Source organism: Cupressus sempervirens, chromosome 7 (genome assembly GCF_028749045.1).
Source record: "Cupressus sempervirens isolate cs-2001-9-10 chromosome 7, ASM2874904v1, whole genome shotgun sequence".
Taxonomy (NCBI): domain Eukaryota; kingdom Viridiplantae; phylum Streptophyta; class Pinopsida; order Cupressales; family Cupressaceae; genus Cupressus; species Cupressus sempervirens.
Window position 1 is genome coordinate 130,839,497 of NC_143124.1, and position 24,020 is coordinate 130,863,516.

Here is a 24,020-nt window from a genome sequence, read left to right on the forward strand (position 1 = left end):
CGTTAATTTTCTAAAAATTACTTGATATAGAACAATTTATCTTAAAAAATTCTCCTCCTTGCACATATATTTAATACTTTATACTATTAAAAAATTGTAATATATTTCACTTATAACATAAGACGGGGACTTAAACTCTCCTGGAGCTCTTGTTATAGATTCTCTCAATTATTGTTCACCAAAGTTTGAAAAATGATAGCATATATACTAATACTAATCACACAAGTACTAATAGTTTCAACCATTTTTTAGCTTGATTGGTTCATGTGCGCAAAAAGTACTATATTTTTGGTGAGTGCTCATATGGGTATGAACATAATGGGTTATGGTTGAACATTTGAAAATGACACTTTTAGACCACCTCACACTCCACAAGTTCTATAGTGAGCTTCGTAAATGTGGAAAATCTAAAGGGTTAGATTTAAGCTCTTCACTCACCTATGGTAGTTCATTGAAAAAAATTGATAGATTTTAACATATGGATTAGAAGTCTTAGTTGCTCGAAGTTAGCTTGGGCGGCTACTTGGTTGTCTCCCCTAGCTCTATAGTCCCTCTTGTTTGGGGAAAATAGAATATGAATTTGAGTTTGGTAGAAAATAGAAGATGTTATATGTTTATAACTTGGTGTGTGAACATGTTACATGTTTGAAAAGTTTACATTAAGGTTATAGTAAAGCAAGCTTCTAGAACACACACTGCTTTTGTGCTATTTGTGGAAAGTTATAATGAAATTGAATTCGTAACCATCATGGTGTGCTTCATGTTTTTGTTGTATCTTCTTATATGTTCCTATTTTTCCTCTCTTTTTTGTTCATTAATTTATTTCTTATTTTATTTTTCCCTACACTTAACTCATCTTAAAGATTATTGATAACTTTAACATGAACTAATCCACCCGTGCTAGAAAATGATAGTGAGAATTCTAGAAGATATAGTTGTAATTGAAGATATAGTGAGAATTCTTCAAGATGTATTTGTAATCACACTTTCACATGATGGTTTGATGGATGTCATGGTTTGGTCTGGCACAGAAATTTGACCAAAAGAATTGGTGTTAAACCCAGAATTCACAAATGCATTTGCAAAAATATTGGACAAAAATTAGTTAAGATTAGCAAAATATGTATTTTCATTAGAGTAAATTGAATCACTATTGCATTTACATAATCTCAAATGGTATAGATCATAGATGAAAATTTGATTATAAAGAAGAAAAGGAGAAAAGAAAAGTAAAAGTTTTATTGTCACTCTCATTATTAACCTTGACGAGATCAACAAAGAAGGTACATTTGAAGAATAGACAGATATTTTGTACTTAGTAGTGTTGCTTCATTTCTATCCACCACTTGTCTCCAAACCGCGCTTTTCTATTTACTTGAGAAATTTTCAATTGACTTTAATTCTCAATTAAGTGAATGCTTGTTTATTATTATGTATTTTGGCTTACTTATTAGCAATCAGCGATTGAAGTTTTTAAATCATATTTGATATACTTATAATTCATTGAAAAGATAAAATAGAAATATATGAGAGCAATTGCAATAAGTAATAATAACATAAAGAAAATTTGTATGTTAGTTTAGAAAAATTCAAAATAAATAATATTATTTTTAAATTAATTTTATATTTGTTATTTTATGGATTGGTGAAGATGTATTATATATAAATTTTAGATCTATCTTTGTTAAACTTTGTCTATCTTTACAACATTTTAATTTTTAAATAACATTTAGAAGTAAAACTGATGCTGTAAAAGTTAGGAGAATCCCCTAATCCTAATATCATAATATAACAATAACACAAATATTCAGATCCATAGAACACCAATTTCTCATAATAGAATCATAAGATTACATCCAACATGTCATGTTGTCCAAGTATCAAACAATTACAATAGTAATTCTGCAAGACTCTTAGACTACAAAATATTTCTAAGATTTGGTTATGCTTCATTTAGAAGATTATGAGTATGATTTTTGACTTGCAAATTTAAAATATAAAAATAAAAATATTCCATGATGAACTCTGAAAGTTCAAGATTACTGAATATATGTTATATCAATTTGTATTTAAATCTTTTTGATTGATTTTGGGGGTGAATATTAAATATTTCCCTATATGAGGTATTTTTCTCTATATGGTATGGGAAACTGTTTTCTCTAAATCAGGTATTTTTCCCTAAGTTGCCTCACAGTTGCAAAATAGGATAGTGCATGGTTCTCATAGATGTTTTACTTCCACTTCCATCACTTGTTACAGCCATAATGCCTATGTATGCCACGATGCCTAAAATGTGCATGATACATTAAAAATAATCAATTAGATAGCCGGTGCCCCAGAGCGCTTGCATGGTCATCCATTGTCATCCATGTTACCATCTATTAATTTAGACTATTTATATACGTACGTTTTTTGCAATTATAGTTATGCTATTTTATGTATGGTGCAATCTACACAAACATGGCCGCATCTGTAGGTAGCCGTCTTCAACGGAGACGCTTCTTTGTAAAATGTTGTACGAACTCAGGTGGTTTTGGACAGGCCGTTTTCTATGTTTTCACTCTTCTTCTTCTCCAAATCTTTATTTTCTTCTCGCATAGCGTTCTTTCCCTCTATTTGCGACAGTGGTTCTGTCTCTTCTCTGTATTAAGGATAATTTGGATCCTTTGAAATGGCTTCCAATTCTGAGCAGCCTGAGCTCGAAGACATTATTGAACAGCCTGAACTGGAAGACGCTTTTGAGCAGCCTGAACCTTCTTCAAGGCCCAGGCAAAACGAGAAATTTTTAATGGACATCCCTAAATTGTTGTAGGAATGGTGTTTGTCCATTCCAAACATCTTGGTACAGATCTGCCTCATTCCATTCCGTAGGTTTATGCGAGCTATTGAGCTCAACCGGCAAACGCTACATGAGGCTGATTGCCAAAACATATTTGACCAGTTCCCACGATTCTCCGAGTCTGCGTCCATGGAGCTCTGGCAGATTTTCATTAATGATCGCAGAAGCGATACGAAATACACATTCGCCAAAAAAATTAATGAAACCCTTGATAGCAAGGGATTCTGCCCTTTCCTCGATGTACGTGCAATTCGGCCCGGCGATGTGATACAGAGAGAAATACAAGGAGCAATGAACAGTGCTTCTCTTCACATTGCCATTTTCTCTCCCAACTATGCCCAATCCTCATGGTGTCTGGATGAGCTTGCTTAGATGCTCAAAATCAGAGCCCCTGCTACAATCGTTCCCATTTTCAATCATGTTGATCCCTTTGATCTCAGATATATTGATCAAGGAAAAGTAATATATGCCGATGCATTCTCACAACATGCAAAGAAAGGTGGATACACCAAGGAAAGGCTCGATCCGTGGAAAGCGGCACTACACAAAATTTCATCCCTTTCGAGCTTACAGGTTAACAATAATAAGTATGTATTGTTTCTGTTTCTCCTCGATAGTCAAGTTCTGTATTCCATATATGTTGAGAAAAGTGATGCATGAGGAACTGATAATTTTTTGTATTCTATATATTCTTTAATATTTATCTACTCATGCAAGAGGAACTGAAAAAATTGTATCAGTTCGCATGTTTTATGATAGAGTGAATATCTGCGTAGAAGGAGTTTGTAGCTTGGAGAACACCCAATATATTCGTTTTAAATGATTGTAATGTAATTTTAATTAGTGCGTGGAAATAATTGTTTTTTTGTGTGCTGTATTATACTCTCTATTCTTTACCTGTTTTCAGATTCTACTTAATTTGTGTTGTGTATTTCGTTTTGATTTTTATTTTTTGCCCATAATATTTAGGGACGAGGCCGAAGTTTTGAAGACCATTGTGAATAGAGCATTGGGATTAATAAAAATAGATCCCATACATGTAGCCGAATATCCACTTGGTTTGGATGAACTAGTACAAGGCTTCATCGAATCAGTCACAAGTGAAGAAGACAGTGAAAACCTCACGGGGATCGTGGGCATGGGTGGGCATTGGGAAATCCACTTTGGCCAAAGAGCTCTTCAATAGAAACTTTCGCTCATTTCAAAAATGCGGTTTTGTTCTCGACGTGCGGGATGCGGCATCCAGAAATGCTCTGCCTGAGAAGCAGAAAAAGGTTGTTACAGACCTTGGCGTTGAAAATTTGTCATTAGACCGTGTCGACGAAGGCAAAGTGGTACTCACAAATCGTTTGAGCTCTGTTCGGGCCCTCATTGTTTTGGATGACGTGGATCACATCGATCAGTTGTATGCTCTTTTGCAAAATAAACACAACATCAGATCCGAAAGTATGGTAATTGTGATGTCCCTGAAAAGGGAAGTTCTTAAATCGATCGGTATCTCAAACATTTACGAAGTGCCAAGACTTGAGAGCTCAGTAGCGAAGAATTTATTATGCAGGCATGCTTTCCAGAAGTCTTCTCCACCCACCAGATTTGACTCTCTGGTTGACAAATTCGTCCAGGTTTGCGATGGTCTGCCTTTATCTCTGCAGGTATTAGGGGGACAGCTACATGGTGAGGATTCCATTGCTTACTGGGAATCCCAATTAGATAAAATCTCAAGAATATTGCCTAGCGACATCACAAAAAGGCTACAGGTTAACTATGATGCTCTAGATAAAGAAGATAGAGAGATGTTCTTGGATGCAGCTTGTTTTGTCATCAGCGAATGCAAAAGCACAGCTATAGCACTGTGGGATGGATCAGGTTGGAGTGGCCTGCACGGTTTACAAACACTTGTAAATAAGTGTCTTGTGGAGCCGCTTTCTGAGAAACATAACACCTTCAATGAGAAGAAGATACAGATGCACGATCATCTCAGCGACATGGGAACAGAGATGGCAAGTGAGCACTCATCATATCGGCTTTGGCGTCCACAGCATATTGATAATATACTACATTTCCACGTAAATGTATTACTGGCTTCCCTTTAATTATTTCTTATTAAAATCATAAAAATAATAGTTTGTTGTTTTGTCTGCCTTTGCTTGCGGCAGAGTTGACTGAAATAGCTTGCATTTTGGTATTTTTCATTCAGAAAGAAATACAAATTAGAGGGATACAACCACCAGGTACTTTTGTGGCCTTCAAAGAGTACGCTCATCAGCTAATGCGAACCTCAAGAAAACTAAATATACTTCATGTGCAAAGCAATGAGTTCACGAAAGAGTTTGCATATTTATCCGAGCATCTTGTTTGGCTTCGCTGGCATACCGGTTCATTAATAAATCTTCCATCTTGGCTTCCATTAAGACATTAAGTGTTTTAGAGCTCGATGATGCTAATGACTTGGAGGAGTTGTGGCAGGTCAATGTGGATGTAAGTAGTTTCAATCCGTGGTTTTTATATAACAGCTTTTTGATAGTTTATATTTTTCTCAATTGAATTCAGTAGAATAATGAACTGAATTGAGTATAATGATGTTTGCGTGCAGCCTCCTCTGCAATTGAGAAAGCTTTTCATATGTTTCTCTTTCAAATTACAATGGCTTCCAACCTCAATAGGACGTCTTAAAAATCTTAAAATGCTTTCCCTTTGTTTTAGTGGTAGCAGTTTGCCAGAAGAGTTCTGTGGCCTGCATTCGCTGAAGTATTTATATTTATACTGTCCAAAGTTATCTTCACTGCCAGTTGGTTTTGGCAATTTAAAAGATTTGAAGTATTTAATGCTGTCTTGCCCATAGTTGAGCACTTTGCCAGATTCTTTCCAGCAGCTGATAAAGATGAAACATCTGCGATTATCCAGATGTGAGACGCTCTCCTCACTGCCTAATGGCTTTGGGAATTTAGTAAGATTGAAGTATTTAAGTCTAATGTTTTGCGAGCAGTTGAGCAGTTCACCAGATTCTTTCAAGCAGTTGAGATATTTGGAAGATCTAGAGATTCTATTCTCCTCAAATATTAATGGTTTGTCCTCGCTACCTATTGGTTGAGCATGTCGCCGGACTCTTTCGGGCAGCTGATACACCTGGGATATCTGGATTTATAAGGTTGTGAAATGTTATCCTCATTGCCTGAGGGTTTTGAGAATTTAAACAAATTGAAGCACATAAATCTGGGACTGTGCAAGCAATTGAGAACTTTGCCAGATTCATTCAAGAGGCTGATACACCTGGAGCATCTAAATTTACAAGGTTGTGCCAAGCTTAAACTAGACTTAGATGTATTTGGAGGCATCGAAAAGCTCAAGTACTTGGGATTCAGCGATTGTGAAGAATTAGAAGATTTGCCTAATCAAATTAAGAATCAGGCATCGTTGACAAAATTAGATCTAATGGGTTGCATTAAGTTGAGAAGCTCACCAAGTAACATTGGTCAACTGGTCAACTTATGGTCGCTCAAAATTGAGAGCCGGGTGATGAAAGGCTTGCAGACTTCTCTTGTTCGATTTCCCTCGTTGAAAAAGATTGAAATTGTAAGTTCTGAAAGTACAATGGAATTTGGTGCTGAGGAAGAAGACTGCAAACCAGTCTCCGTGATATCAATTTCCAGTGACTGTTGGCCCAGTCGGGAACAATAGCATCGTTCAAAAAGACAAGTTTCCTAAAAATCACCATTTAATCGAGATAGAGAGACTGTCAGTGACCTAGCAAACGCTGTCAATATACCATTGCGAAGTGCTGAAGAACATCCGCTGTCTTAGTGGTCTCGTACGCCTTGAGAAGCTGCTAATACAATATTGTCTGCAGTTTGAAGAGCTATCAAGCTTTGCTCATTTGGCTTTGCTGGAATAGTTTAGACTGATAGAATGCCCCAAAGTTAAGAAAATAGAAGGCTTGCAACACTGCAATTCATTGAAGCATCTATGTCTTCGATAGACTCGCTGGAAGGAGTCCGTTATACAAAGTTTGGAGAAAGTGCAAGGATTGGAAGCAGTCGAGTTTGTATGTGACACCATATCAGCTCTCAAGTCTTGTATTCAATCTATAAATATCAAGGTAATGAAAACTTTCACAAATTCAGAGTTTTCCGAATTTATATAAATGTTCATGTTAATTACTCACAAAAATTACTATTTGCAGGGAAGGACGGGAGAAATATTTATACAAGGTAGCATTAGCTGTGTCGTGGAGCCCATTCTGAACTCTTCGGATTTTCCTGATCTTACGGGCAGGAAGGCCAAGCCGCTAGGCTATGTATGCGAGACTAATTATTTCTGCTATAGGGAGGGAAAGGAGCTGAACTGGGAGGAGAGGAAAGTGGTACAAATATACTTGGACCTCGAAAACGGTGGAGATATAGTGGTCATCACACCCAAAGGAATCAAGATAGAGAAGGCGGTGCTAGTTGAGGGAAGCAGAAAAAGAGTTGTGAAGGCTTTTAAGAAATTATTAGCTCTTCTAGAATAGTTTACTCTGTCTAATGTGCTGATCAGTCTGGCTTCAGGCTAATAATGTACAAGGTAAGCCTCAATTGGAATTAGCGAGAAGGGTAGTTAGGGTAGATTAATTGGAGTTTGTTTTAAAATAATTTTTTGATAGATTGTGTATCCAAAATAAGAGAGCTTGTTTCGTCATATTATGTTTCCCTTGTAGTCTACAGAGGGTCAATTAAAATTAGTTAATATTGATTGAAATTAAGAATAAATCTAAATCATATCAATTTAATTGAGCCCAATCTAAATAAATCATTTTCAAGTTATAGTCTCTGCACCAAGGCCCAATTTTACTATCATAAATGAGAAACAAAACTTGTGACATTGTCTAGTGCATCCAATATCTTTCCCAAGACAATTTCAAATTACACAAAATGAATTTCTCAAGTTGTAACCATATACGAATATAGTTTCATAATATCTAATCCATTAATTATTTCAATTTATACATCATTATGAGAGAACAAATCATTGTCTGCAACTCCATTGGAGGTATACAAAAACTTCTTTTTGCTAAACTGTCCACAACTTTCCCAAATCTGCATACAATTGACTCAAACCAAAAGGGAATAAAATTGGATTCACATATCTTTCCAATGAATCCATTTAGGTTCTCAAACTTGTCAAAATGCTTCCATACCAAACCCTTCAATATGATGGGACTCTCAAATCTACAAACAATCACTTTCACCAAAATACTCATAACTTATTCATTTGTCCACATAATCATTCCAAAAAAAACTAAAATGAAGCTTATTCATCTTAATTTAAAAAATAAACACTTTGTATGATATTTCTAGGCTGTACTGGTCCATACACAACCTAGACTTAACATAAATATAGTTAACACCAGTCAAAACAACACATTTTGAAGACTTTGATTGATTCAAAATGATCTTCCTCTTTCCATTCATTGTTTGGAACACACATACAATGATTTTATACTAGTAGGGGTACTTTATAACTCCCCAACCACCCTTTGAACCAATAACCCTACCCTTTACAACATAATTGCACCTTTTACAATGTTTTATGCATTTCGTGCAATTTTGCATTACAATTTTTTTATGTCAATGTGACAAATTTGAAAATTTAACTCCAAACTTAATAAATATTTGTATTGACATTCAATTACCCTAAAATAAGTTTTAATAGCTACTTTACATCCATTTTACCATTTATTAGTCATTCTTTCATATTCTGACCTTCTTGACCAAATTAGGACCTTAATAAGACAATATTAGCAATGTCATACAAATGGCTTCACATAACCTTACTTATGATTCAAATAGACTCCTAATACATTGAAAACACTATAAAATTCATAATAAAAATTCTATCCTCTTGTAACTTCCTAGTATTCCTTTCTACTTAGGTGCTCCTACACCAAATAATTTACAATTGAAATAAATATATCTAGGAGTTGGCCTATGTCGTAATTTTTTTTTATTTTTTTCCTTTTGAAGATCAAGTAAATAATTTTCCTTGCACTCAACAACAAAAAAAATCATATGTATGTCTTGTTGGAAATGTGGAATAGGCTAGGTGACTGAGAGTGGGGGTGAATCCCAACATTAGGTGACAAAGGCAAACATTAGTTTCATAGCATTCCCAACATTTTATTGTTCTTTGGGAATCATGTAATATAAATTTTTTTATTAAATTGAAATTTTTAGTTCTTAAATTGATTGGCTACCACTATTTTTCCATTGTCTTCAGTTTTTCTTTATTCAAATATCTGTTCCAATATTTTGACAAAAATGTTGGGGAATTCATAGGCACTTCGTGGTTGCAAGGAACCAAAGTTACATTTTTCAAAGGTCTAACTACTTGATGTTACCATGACTTGGCATTTGCAGTTCACCATTTCCTTTCATGCCAAGTAGTAGAAGAAACTTTTCTATGCTATGTATGAATGTAATTTTTGACTTTGGCCCATTGTAATTTAGATATTATTTGTTAGTGGCATATCCATGGCTAAAAGTACAAAGTTGTGTCATCTTTTAGGCTGACTAATCTGAACAACTGAATTTCAGTATTTCTATCTAAAAATTAATTTTTTTCAAAGATATGATATAGAGAAATTTATTCTAGCTAAGTTATACATTGTATCACACTTTTCCAATTGGAAATGTTTATTAACTTTTTGTTTATACTAGTTTGTATCCAATTACTAAAGAAATATAATTATTTCTAAAAATTGACATTTCAGTAACTCTTACTATTTTTTATGATATATTTTTAATAACTTATAAACACCATTTTATAGAGACCAAAGTCGAGAATGTTCTCATATACAGTTTATCATGTTTTAATTAGATATCATATGTTATAATTAAAAAATTCTACAAACACATATTTTAACACTCGAAAGGATGTCAATTTTGAGAAAGAAAAAAATAGTAAACCATATCATAAAAATTTTAAAACTCATATGACATTCTAGAGGAGAGAGTCCTCTTCTAGAATGTATAATTTTTATTCTGGTTAGAATAGATTTGTTTTGAAAAATGTGGTGGGAGATAAAAACTATCAATTTTAGGTGTGTTGAACTTTGATTACTTATAATAGTGAAAATTTAAGTCTAAAGACAATTTGTATTTTTGAATGTTCTAGATATATATATGCTATCTATAACATAGTCTAAGATCAAAGAGAAATAAATTTATTTCCATATAGTTTTGTGGTGGGAACTAGACCCCTAATTTTCAACATTTTTCAGCAACTAAAACATTATCTATAAAAATTATGGAAATATATCAATTCTTAACCCAAATAATTGTTAAAAATTATAATGCTAAACTTGATCAATTTCTACACATTTCATTAGTTTACCTCATTTTCAAATTCTAAATAATAATACCAATTTTATATCATTTAAGGTGAACAGTTATACTTTTGTTAGCGTTTTCCTTCACAAAAGGGTGACACAAGTTTGTGCTTTAACCCCCATCAATTTATTATCATGTATCATGACCTAAGATTCCTAGAACTTATGAAATGAAAAAGTGATTGTAGCGACATTTACCTAAATCAGTGCAATGAAAATGATTTGTGTGCTACCCCACCATGTGCATCTCAATTAATGCATGGGTCTAACTCTGATAGATCATTTTCTGTGCTTGCTGTTTATCCCATGTTCCCATGCAACTTATTATGATAAAGTTCTATTTAAATTTAAGCAGCCATCATGTTCCCATGTAATTCTTAAATTGAGATGAAAGGATAGTTTGGAATATTTTCTTATTATTGTGGAGCAACAACCACTAATAATTTCAAAATAATCTTTGAAACAAGTGCAACTATTTAAATTCAAAAAACCATAGATATCTTCATAAATGTTTTTCCTGTTGCCTAAATTTTTTCTTCCAAATCTAATTCGCAATAGATATTCATTTAAAATTTTGATTTAAAAGAGGACGCTTAAAAATAAGCACAAATTTTTCTTACACGAAACCACCAACTTCACAATTTTTTGCTAAAAAAATGGAGTAGCAGCGTCTAGCCAAAATAATTTTAGCAACCACATGGGGTCCTCCCCTTAGTTTATATTTCTGACGCATATGTTTTTTAACTAATATCTCTATATGATTGAGCTTCCCAAAGGTCTATTTAATCGTAAACATTATGAAAGTTGCATCTTAGGTGGTGCTTATCTTTGTGTGGCTAAGACTACTCTTGTCCTAGAGTGGAAAAGTCAAGAAAAAATGACTAACTTCAAAATGTTCACATGAGAGGGGTTTTATCAATATGGTTGTGTACATTGTGCTAAAAAAACTCATATTAAGCCATTAAATTTTCTAGGGATCATTACTATAATTTTAAAGCTAAAAACCCTTTTTAAATTAACCAAACTTATTGACTATTCAGATGCTCACCATTCATGCCAACACATGAATCAAGTGGTGCAAGGGTTATGTTGATTTTGAAAAATTGGGTGTAGTTCACTTATTTTTTTGAGTTTGTAGATTGTTTTGGTGGATAGTTTATTCTTTTTGAGACAATCTTCTGAGTTAAATTGTGACTATTTAATGGTATTCACTTTCGTTGCAAGTGTTGCTAATAAAATAAAGTATATCATTAGCAGTCATTCATTCTACCTCCTTGCAAGATGTTGATCAAATAAATCATAGCATTACTAGTTATTATTTTAGAGGTGTTATTGTGTATTTTGCACTTCCATTTTGTGCCATTGAAAATTGTACAAATTTAGTATAGTAAAATTGATAACAACTAATTAAATTTAACTTATTAAGATAGTCTCAATATAAAATATTATAGATAATTTGGGGTTAAAGAAAAATATTTTATATTCAATTTATATTAATAAGATAGGCATCACATATCAATTTCACATATATTAGGTTATTTCCAATATAGATATGCAATCATCTATACCCTAATATTCTTAGGAAGCAAAAAAATTGGGTTCAATAGTATCAATATTAAAATGCACACAAGTATTGAACATATGTTGCTAGGCAGAAAATATATAAATATATACAATTGCTGAACACACCTTGGAAAAGAGTATGCAAAGTTCAACAAATGTAGTCAATATATTGAATGGCAAAAACTGATCTATCATTCTGGAAGCCTTGTGATGGTTTTGAACATTATGCTTCTCAAGAGTTTGTAGTCTCTTGTTTTCTAACTTTATATCATCCTGCTGAATGACTTCAAACAGATATGTTCTACAGTCTAAGTTCCACATCTTTGCATAGGACCATCAATAGGTGGTTTCACATCTTCATGAATCCCTTCACTAGAAGAATTTTGGCAAATAAATGACTACATGACTAAAAATTTTAGTCACATGACTAAAGGTGATCAAATTCTAGTAATATTTTGTAATTTATAAGTGACTAAATAAATGATTAATTTGGTCATTGGCTAAAATCAAAAGGATGGACTAATATAAGTGGCTAAATAAATGATCAAATAAATGAATAAACAATTGGTATCTAATATTTAGTCACCCAAACAAATGACTAAATGAATGGTCGATGAATTTTAAATCATACTAAAATATTCTTTAACTATGTATAACTTTTATTGCTCATTAATGGAGTCTTTGTCCTAACAATACATCATTATTAGTTAACTTCCTTGTATGTCCTCCCAATCGATCTTGAACTAGAAATGAACTCAAAATCACCCCAATCTGCACTCAAAATCTATATATAAACTCTTGAAGACGAAAAAACCTCCACACACTCAAAAGAAAATTCCAAATCTATCTTTGTATACAAATAATATTAATTATAATTAAGTATTTTATAATCTCAACATAGAATCACTATTAGTCAAATTAATGTCATGTAATAACCATCTTTATAAAATGTAACATTATTTTATTATAAGTACATTTAAAATATTAGTATTTAGTAAATAGTGAGAACCTCTATTAGATAAATATTAAATCTTTGAATAAAATTATTTAGCAATAAAAATAATAAATATTTACAATTTAAATTATATTTATCATTAATCTAGTTGATAAGGCTGTTAGATCATGAATGTCAATCTAAAAATTGTCACATCCTTGCCATCGACACTCCATTACTAGAATAGTTCAAGTCAGAAAATTCTAGCCAAACATGTTTTGGGAGCCAGCTATGAAGCCGACAAATTTCTCCAACTTGACCACCATACATAGTCCCTTCTCTATACCATCCATAATCTTCCCATCACTTTTGTACTATTAGTATCATGCCAACATTTAGTATGACAACATTTATAGTCACATCACCTTGCCCAAACCATTAGTTGTAAAATTTATATGTATTAGCATTTGCTACCACATAACTCATAGATTACATTTTTTATGACTGAACATGATTTATAGGACTGAGTCTATTTAAAATTACTCTAATCTTCAAGTTCCTAACTTTTATTTTATATCAAATAACTCAATCTTGCATTAAAAAAAATAGATACAATAAATAATTTTAATACCAATAAAATTAAAAATACTAACTTACTCTATCATACTTCAATTATGAAATAGTGAAATTGATACTACTTTAACATATTTTATCTAGCACATGCGCATGCACACACATAATATCTATCTATCTATCTATCTATCTACACACACACACACACACCTATATATATATATATATATATATATATTCAAATTACACATTGAATTTTTTTAAAATTATTTATCCATTTATTTATTTATAACTATACTTAATTATAGCAAAGTCATTTAATATTTAAGATGCTCAACCTAACTATTTTTAGCAGCAATTTATCTCTATAGTCCTTGATTATTTCTTATGCTAAGCACAATGTGCTAAAAATATATATGATCGAGTACAACCAAGAAATGATCCCTAGCCACCCTCAAGTATCAAAAAGAGGGAAACAAAGAACTAGAACTTTGTGATAGGAAATGTATTTTCTTTTATTTATCTTCATGCGAATGAAAATCTTGACATGCCAATGTATGTTCTCTCTTTAATCAAAGTTTGGATTTAATAGGACGATCGGTAAGTACCCATGAAAAAATTATGAACTATCCTTGCGCTGTCATTTTTTCCTAATAACATTGAGTAGGACACGTATATTGATGCAAGCCTTTTCATTTTTCCTTCCTCTCTTTTATGATGATCATACATTGTAATAGTGAAATGAATCAATTTAAATATAGGGCAACATAACCAAGCTTAAGCAAAAAAAGATCAGCTTTAATATGCTATATAATATGTAGGTTATACTAAGCCCATAATGTTTTAAAAGGATGTTATATGTTGTCCAAGGGGTTCATCTTAGCTGGTTGAAGCAACGAGTTCCTATTGTGGAAATCTTGGTTCAAATTCCAGGACAAGAACATTTGTGAAATTCTAAGTTGTGACTCTTGGTCTTCCAATTGTTATTTTGGTGTGGTTTCTCGTAAGGATCTTGAATAATGTTGTAAGTCTCATGTTGTTGCTTGAATGAGCACAACGTTTACCAATCACCTTTAATATAAAATATGATATGTGATTATGAAAGTGTCTTTGTACTTGCACCTTTGGAAAATCTATTGCATTTGAACTTATCAAAATCTTGGAAATTTCATATCACTCCCAACTTTTTACAACATCTTACTTGGTGAATTATATTCTTATAATATAAAGGTTTCAAGTCCACATCATCAATTATGATGCCACATAAGCATGCTTTTTTCAACTTGGCCAAAACAACCCAATTAAAAATTAAGATTAATGGTCTTGCAAAAAGGGTACACATACTTGCACATCTAACATGGCATTGCATCATTGGTTTCTTTTTCAACTAAGGATGCATTTCATTCAATTTTTGGTAGTCATCATTGTATTAACAACTTTAAAGTCAAAATATTGGTGCGATGTTATCAAAAAATTGGACATTAAGTGAATAAATATGGATATTAAATTAATAAGTGTAGATATCAAGTAAACAACTCCTATCACAATCATTGGAACCCATTGAAGTATTGGGTCATTTCCCCTAGCCATTATGGATAAGCATGTGACTCCTCCACAACTTAAACATTCAAAAATAAGTTTGATATGGGGTTGGGTATGTTTAATACTTGTTTTCTAAAATAATGATGGTTTTGTGGTGCCATTTCCCTTGAGTGAACTAAATCCTGTGGAACATAGACAGGGCAAATATTTCAAATCAGTTGTGTCTAATTAAAAAGTTTCACTTTTTGGTCATCAAAAAACATTTTTAACCCATCTTATGCCATATACATAAACAATATTTCTATTTGAAATATTTACAAAATGCTCAAAAATAGTTTTCTCCCTTCTCTTCAATATATTATCCAAGTATATCTCCCTATTGGCATAACCATTGCACTTTGTTGGAGTGCAATTGCTAGTTTTTCATGATTGGAAAAATCAATAGCTATCAAATTAGATCTCACAAAAATAACTATATAATTTACAAAACTATCTAAATAAACAAACAAGACTAATAACTAAACATGTAATTTGATATTCAATAAATTGAAAGATGGAGAAATTAAAGCCTAAAAATATGGGTGTAAGGCATTTTACATTTTTCAAATAAATTGAGCTGCTACATGTGTGAGGTACACATACACTTGACCTACTCAAACAACTAATAATTCTTTGGAGAGAAAGTAGTGAATAAGTCTACAATTTTTGTGTCAATTAGGGTTTTGTAAATCGGTATGTACAAGTCATGTAATAACAAAGATTCTATGAATAATGAGTGAAAATGGATGATCTGCATCCTACATTGATTTTTTAGGGTAGACAAATCATTAGTCACCCATATTCCAATGGTCGCTTCTAGATTCTGGGTGTCACCCATGTTCCAATGGTCACTTCTGAATTCTGGGTGAAGATTTTAAAATGACACTTTTAGACCACCTCACACTCTACAAGGTCTACAAAGAGCTCCATAAATGTAGAAAAATTGAAAAATTAGCTTTAGGCTCTTCACTCACCTATGGAGGTTCACCCAAAAAATGATAAATTTTGACGTATGAATTAGGAGCATTAGATTCCCAAAGTTAGCATAGGAGACTACTAGATCATTTTCCCTATTACTATGAAAAAAATGAGAAATCTACAATCAATTAGAATATTGATTCTTTATATTAATTAGTCTTAATTAAAAAAATTACTTTTACAATATAGAAAGAGCTATTAAAATTAATTGTATTGACAATATAGGCTTCTTCTCCAAACCCTCGAAGTGAGGAATGTTTTGTTTCTCATTTTACTCATTCTGGTGGATGTCAAGTTGTATCGTGTCCCTTTCCCACTAATATTTTAAATTAAATATCTCGCCTTTGAACAGTAGGCCCATGGCTGTCCATCTTCGTTCGACCTGCAGTTAATTAAACCTTTGTAGTCAAGAATTATCCTGCAATACGACAGTGTTAAATAATTTTTCTATGTCCACTATTTTACTGGGAGACAGATGGATGACTACGGTCGATAATATTGCAAATTTCTCAACAAGTGTGATTCAAGACAACTGGGTGAATAGTCTTGATAAGACTTCTGATTTCCAATTTTCCCCAACTTGTTGACTACATTGGCACTGACGATTATGATGTGAAATAGGTGGATGAGTAGGGTTTGTTGGATTTTTATTTTTCTCTTCATACATTGAATCTTCCCTCCATGACTTTTACTGGATGACGACTATTGATAAGAGTTTTGATTCCCCTTACATCCATGGTTCCACCTTTCCCCAACTTTCAAAATCCTTCCTCTAAAACATTCCAGTGAGCATTGTTGTGTAGAGTTGAACTGTGATCTTTTTTCCATGTCGGTAGGTAAGATAATTATCTTTAATTATTATTATTTTATTAGAAATGGTTCACCAATCAGAGTTGGACTAGGGGAGATGATCTAATAGTGGCCCAAATTCTAATGACTACTATGTCTATTATTAGTCAAAAAGGCAGGGAACTAATGTTTTGTTTTCACCCCCTAATTTCTTTTTTCTTGGTAACAGCCTATCATATTGCAAAGTTTGAGGAATTATATTAAAGAAAAAAAATTATTATATGCTAATTATAAATTTATGATTGCCTAACAGTATTTTGCTGAGGTTTTATTCAATTTATTAATATTATTATTGAGCAAAAATCAACATCCATAGACAGAGCTGACAAGATTGTAATTCGGTGGCAACAGGTTCGATTATTAATGTAGTTGATTTATTGGAGATTAATTCCAAGTACCTTACTAGCTATTTATGTCATCTCCTCAGCTTTCAAACCATAATCAATCCACAACAATGAAGAATAAATTTAAAGACACATCTTGTTGAAGATCTTAATATTGGATTTTGTGTCGTATTGCCCTCATACTCAACAAGACATTTGAAGATTTCACACGCAATGTGGCTAATTAAAAATGATAAAATAAATTATTTAATTTGTCTTCTCTGTCTACCAAGGGTGCCTGGCTTTCAATGCAATGGGACATGATGTCAGAGTAAGGTATGATTTATTGCATAAATGCCAAGCCTTTAAAGGTCTTTGTGGCTAGTTATTTTATTTTAACTTACTCATCAACATGATCTAAATGTACAACTATTTAACTTTGTGATTAAAATGTCGATTTCCTCGTATCTTGGGTACAAAGGGAAACAATCTTTAGCTCCATTATAGCTTTGGGCAAACCATGGTATTTGAAGATTCGTATGTTCATACATGGGAACGTTTAAATAGAAACCGATATATTCGATACTCTTCAAAAAAAAAATTTCAAAATTTTTCAGAAATTCTATAATTGTTGTTTTTTCAATTGAAAAAATAATAAAATCTTTTGCAAAATTCAACTCAGCCAATAAAAAAATTCAGATTAAGGAAAAGTTAAAATAAATATAATTAAAATAAATTCAATTAAACAGTAATTAAATTAATTGGAATAATTGAGTCAAAATTAGAGGAAGTTTTTCAAAACTCACAACTTAATTGCTTTTATAATTTTATTTTTAGTTCAAAATTCAAAGTAACATCTGAATGCAAATATAAATTTATTTTCTTCACAAATCATATTTATATTTATTATTAATTTTTTGAATTTTTCATCATTACATTATCAAAATCAAATTATCAATACACTTATTAATCAATTCACATTATATTTTTAACATTGCTATATTAAATTAATTCATCATTGTTACGTTAATTTTCTCAAAATTACATGATATAGAATAATTTATCTTAAAAAAATCTCCTCCTTGCACTTATATTTAATACTTTATACTATTAAAAAATTGTAATATATTTCACCTATAACATAAGACGGGGACTTAAACTCTCCTGGAGCTCTTGTTATAGATTCTCTCAATTAATGTTCACAAAAGTTTGAAAAATGATAGCATATGTACTAATAGTAATCACACAAGTACTAATAGTTTCAACCATTTTTTAGCTTGATTGGTTCATGTGTGCAAAAAGTACTGTATTTTTGGTGAGTGCTCAAATGGGTATGATCATAATGGGTTATGGTTGAACATTTGAAAATGACACTTTTAGACCACCTCACACTCCACAAGTTCTATAGTGAGCTTCGTAAATGTGGAAAATCTAAAGGGTTAGATTTAAGCTCTTCATTCACCTATGGCGCTTCATTGAAAAAAATTGACAGATTTTAACATATGGATTAGAAGTCTTAGTTGCTCGAAGTTAGCTTGGGCAACTACTTGGTTGTCTCCCCTAGCTCTATAGTCCCTCTCTTTTGGGGAAAATAGAATATGAATTTGAGTTTGGTAGAAACTAGAAGATTTTATATGTTTATAACTTGGTGTGTGAACATATTACATGTTTGAAAAGTTTACATTAAGGTTATAGTAAAGAAAGCTTTTAGAACACACACTGCTTTTGTGCTATTTGTTGAAAGTTATAATGAAATTGAATTCGTAACCATCATGGTGTGCTTCATGTTTTTGTTGTATCTTCTTATATGTTCTTATTTTTCCTCTCTTTTTTGTTCATTAATTTATTTCTTCTTTTATTTTTCCTTGCACTTATCTCATCTTAAAGATTATTGACAACTTTAACATGAACTAATCCACTTGTGCTAGAAAATGATAGTGAGAATTCTAGAAGATATAGTTGTAATTGAAGATATAGTGAGAATTCTTCAAGATGTATTTGTAATCACACTTTCACATGATGGTCTGAGGGATGTCATGGTTTGGTCTGGCACAGAAATTTGACCAAAAGAATTGGTGTTAAACCCAATTTGTAAGAGTTTTATTGTCACTCTCATTATTATCCTTGAAGAGATCAACAAAGAAGGTACATTTGAAGAATAGATAGATATTTTGTACTTATTATTGTTGCTTCATTTCCATCCACCACGTGTGTCCAAACCGTGCTTTTCTATTTACTTGAGACATTCTCAATTGACTTCAATTCTCAATAAAGTGAATGCTTGTTTATTATTATGTATTTTGGCTTACTTATTAGCAATCAACAATTGATGTTTTAAATCATATTTGATATACTTTTAATTCATTGAAAAGATAAAATAGAAATATATGAGAGCAATTGCAATAAGTAATTATAACATAAAGAAAATTTGTATATTAGTTTAGAAAAATTCAAAATAAATAATATTATTTTTAAATTAATTTTATATTTGTTATTTTATGGATTGGTGAAGATGTATTATATATAAATTTTAGATCTATCTTTCTTAAATGCGTTGATATTTAAATATAGTTATTAAATTACTATTATATTTTATGTTTTAAATCTCTCTTAAACTTTGTCTATCTTTACAACATTTTAAATTTTAAATAACATTTAGAAGTAAAACTGATGCTGTAAAAGGTAGGAGAATCCCCAAATCCTAGCCATCAACAATTAACCAAATATCATAATATAACAATAACATAGATATTCAGATCCACAAAACACCAATTTCTCATAATAGAATCATAAGATTACATCCAACATGTCATGTTGTCCAAGTATCAAGCAATTACAATAGTAATTCTGCAAGACTCTTAGACTAATAATATTTCTAAGATTTGGTTATGCTTTATTTAGAAGATTATGAGTATGATTTTTGACTTACAAATTTAAAAAATAAAAATAAAAAAATTCCATGATGAACACTGAAAGTTCAAGATTACTGAATATATGTTATATCAATTTATATTTAAATCCTTTTGATTGATTTTGGGGGTGAATATTAAATATTTCCCTATATGAAGTATTTTGATCTATATGGTATGGGAAACTGTTTCCTCTAAATCAAGTATTTTTCCCTAAGCTGCCTCATAGTTGCAAGATAGGATAGTGCATGGTTCTCATAGATGTTTTACTTCGACTTCCATCACTTGTTACAGCCATAATGCCTACGTATGCCATGACCCCTAAAATGTGCATGATACATTAAAAATAATCAATTAGATAGCCGGTGCCCCAGAGCGCTTGCATGATCATCCATTGTCATCCATGTTACCATCTATTAATTTAGACTATTTATATACGTACGTTTGTTGCAATTATAGTTATGCTATTTTATGTATGGTGCAATCTACACAAACATGGCCGCATCTGTAGGTAGCCGTCTTCAACGGAGACGCTTCTTTGTAAAATGTTGTACGAACTCAGGCGGTTTTGGACAGGCCGTTTTCTATGTTTTCGCTCTTCTTCTTCTCCAAATCTTTATTTTCTTCTCGCATAGCGTTCTTTCCCTCTATTTGCGACCGTGGTTCTGTCTCTTCTCTGTATTAAGGATAATTTGGATCCTTTGAAATGGCTTCCAATTCTGAGCAGCCTGAGCTCGAAGACAGTATTGAGCAGCCTGAACAGGAAGACGCTTTTGAGCAGCCTGAACCTTCTTCAAGGCCCAGGCAAAATGGGAACTTTTTAATGGAGATCCCTAAATTGTTGCAGGAATGGTGTCTGTCCAATCTAAACATCTTGGTACAGATCTGCCTCATTCCATTCCGCAAGTTTATACGAGCTATTGAACTCAGCCGACAAACGCTACATGAGGTTGATCGCCAAAACATATTTGACCAGTTCCCAACATTCTTCGAGTCTGCGTCCATGGAGCTCTGGCAGATTTTCATTAACCATCACGGAAGCGATACGAAATACACATTCGCCAAAAAAATTGAGGAAACCCTTGATAGCAAGGGATTCCGCGCTTTCCTCGATGTAGGTACAATTTGGCCCGGCGATGTTATACAGAGAGAAATACAAGCAGCAATGAACAGTGCCTCTCTTCACATTGCCATTTTCTCTCCCAACTATGCCCAATCCTCATGGTGTCTGGATGAGCTTGCTTACATGCTCAAAATCAGAGCCCCTGCTACAATCATTCCCATTTTCTATCATGTTGATCCCTCTGATCTCAGATATATTGATCAAGGAAAAGGAATATATGCCGATGCGATCTCACAACATGCAAAGGAAGTTAGATACACCAAGGAAAGGCTCGATCAGTGGAAAGCGGCAGTACACAAAATTTCATCCCTTTCCGGCTTACAGGTTAACAATAAAAATTATGTATTGTTTCTCTTTCTCCTCGATAGTCAAGTTCTGTATTCCATATATGTTGAGAAAAGTGATGCATGAGGAACTGATAATTTTTTGTATTCTATATATTCTTTAATATTTAGCTGCTCATGCAAGAGGAACTGAAAAAATTGTATCAGTTTGCATTGTTTATGATAGAGTGAATATCTGCGTAGAAGGAGTTTGTAGCGTTGGAGAACACGCAATATATTCGTTTTAAATGATTGTAATGTAATTTTAATTAGTGCGTGGAAATAATTGTTTTTTAGTGCCCTGTATTATACTCTCTATTCTTTACCTGTTTTCAGATTCTACAATATATAGGTTCTACTTAATTTGTGTTGTGTATTTTGTTTTGACTTTTATTTTTCGCCCATAATGTTTAGAGACGAGGCTGAAGTTTTGAAGAACATTGTGAATCGAGCATTGGGATTAATGAAAATAGATCCCATACATGTAGCCGAATATCCACTTGGTTTGGATGAACTAGTACAAGGCTTCGTCGAATCAGTCACAAGTGAAGAAGACAGTGAAAAACTCACGGGGATCGTGGGCATGGGTGGTATTGGGAAATCCACTTTGGCCAAAGAGCTCTTCAACAGAAACTTTCGCTCATTTCAGAAATGCGGTTTAGTTCCCGACGTGCGGGATGCGACATCCAGAAATGCTCTGCCTGAGAAGCAGAAAAAGCTTCTTACAGACCTTGGCATTGAAAATTTGTCTTTAGACGGTGTCGACGAAGGCAAAGTTGTACTCACAAATCGTTTGAGCTCTGTTCGGGCCCTCATTGTTTTGGATGACGTGGATCACATCGATCAGTTGTATGCTCTTTTGCCAACTAAACACAACCTCGGATCCTAAAGTATGGTAATTGTGACGTCCCAGAAAAGGGATGTTCTTAAATCGATGGGTATCTCAAACATTTACGAAGTGCCAAGACTTGAGAGCTCAGTAGCGAAGAATTTATTCTGCAGGCATGCTTTCCAGAAGTCTTCTCCACCCACCAGATTTGACACTCTGGTTGACAAATTCGTCAAGGTTTGCGATGGTCTGCCTTTATCTCTGAAGGTATTAGGGGGACAGCTACATGGTGAGGATTCCATTGCTTACTGGAATCCCAATTAGATAAAATCTCAAGAATATTGCCTAGCGACATCACAAAAAGGCTACAGGTTAGCTATGATGCTCTGGATAAAGAAGATAGAGAGATGTTCTTGGATGTGGCTTGTTTTCTCATCGGAGAGTGCAAAAGCACAGCTATAGCACTGTGGGATGGATCGGGTTGGAGTGGCCTACACGGTTTACAAACACTTGTAAATAAGTGTCTTGTGGAGCCGCTTTCCGAGAAACATAACACCTTCAATGAGAAGAAGATACGGATGCACGATCATCTGAGGGACATGGGAAGAGAGATGGCAAGTGAGCACTCATCATATCGGCTTTGACGTCCAGAGCAGATTGATAATATACTGCATTTCCAGGTAAATGTATTAGTGGCTCCCCTTTAATTATTTCTTAGTGAAATCATAAAAATAATAGTTTGTTGTTTTGTCTGCCTTTGCTTGCGGCAGAGTTGACTGAAATAGCTTGTATTCTGGTATTTTTCATTCAGAAAGAAATACAAATTAGAGGGATACAACCTCCAGCTACTTTTGTGGCCTTCAAAGAGTACGCTCATCAGCTAATGTGAACCTCAAGAAAACTAAATATACTTCATGTGCAAAGCAATAAGTTCACGGAAGAGTTTGCATATTTATCAGAGCATCTTGTTTGGCTTCGCTGACATACCCGTTCATTAAGAAATCTTCCATCTTGGCTTCCATTAAGACATTTAAGTGTTTTAGAGCTTGATTATGCTAATGACTTGGAGGAGTTGTGGCAGGTCAATGTGGATGTAAGTTGTTTGAATCCGTGGTTTTTGTGTAACAACTTTTTGATAGTTTATATTTTTCTCAATTGAATTCAGTAGAATAATGAACTGAATTGAGTATAATGATGTTTGCGTGCAGCCTCCTCTGCAATTGAGAAAACTTATCGTACGTTTCTCTTTCAAATTGCAATGGCTTCCAACCTCAATAAGACGTCTTCAAAATCTTAAAATGCTTTCCCTTTGTTTTAGTGGTAGCAGTTTGCCAGAAGAGTTCTGTGGCCTGCATTCGCTGAAGTATTTATATTTATACTATCCAAAGTTATCTTCACTGCCAGCTGGTTTTGGCAATTTAAAAGATTTGAAGTATTTAATGCTGTCTTGCCCACAGTTAAGCATTTTGCCAGATTCTTTCCAGCAGCTGATAAAGATGAAACATCTGTGATTATCCAGATGTCTTCGATAGACCCACTGGAAGGAATCCGTTATACAAAGTTTGGAGAAAGTGGAAGGATTGGAAGCAGTGGAGTTCGTATGTGACACCATATCAGCTCTCAAGTCTTGTATTCAATCTATAAATATCAAGGTAATGAAAACTTTCACAAATTTAGAGTTTTCTGAATTTATATAAATGTTCGTGTTAATTACTTGCAAAACTTACTATTTGCAGGGAAGGCCGGGAGAAATATTTATACAAGGTAGTGTTAGCTGTGTCGTGGAGCCCATTTTGAACTCTTCGGAGTTTCCTGATCTTATGGTCAAGAAGG

General features: G+C 33.0%; 2 pseudogenes; both read left to right on the top strand.

Annotated features, from left to right (window-relative positions):
* The first annotated feature begins 2,460 nt into the window (after positions 1-2,460).
* On the top strand, positions 2,461-7,346 carry LOC149545854 (disease resistance protein Roq1-like; annotated as a pseudogene).
* Positions 7,347-20,407: 13,061 nt separating this feature from the next.
* Positions 20,408-23,698, top strand: LOC149545855 (disease resistance protein Roq1-like; annotated as a pseudogene).
* Positions 23,699-24,020: the final 322 nt, after the last annotated feature.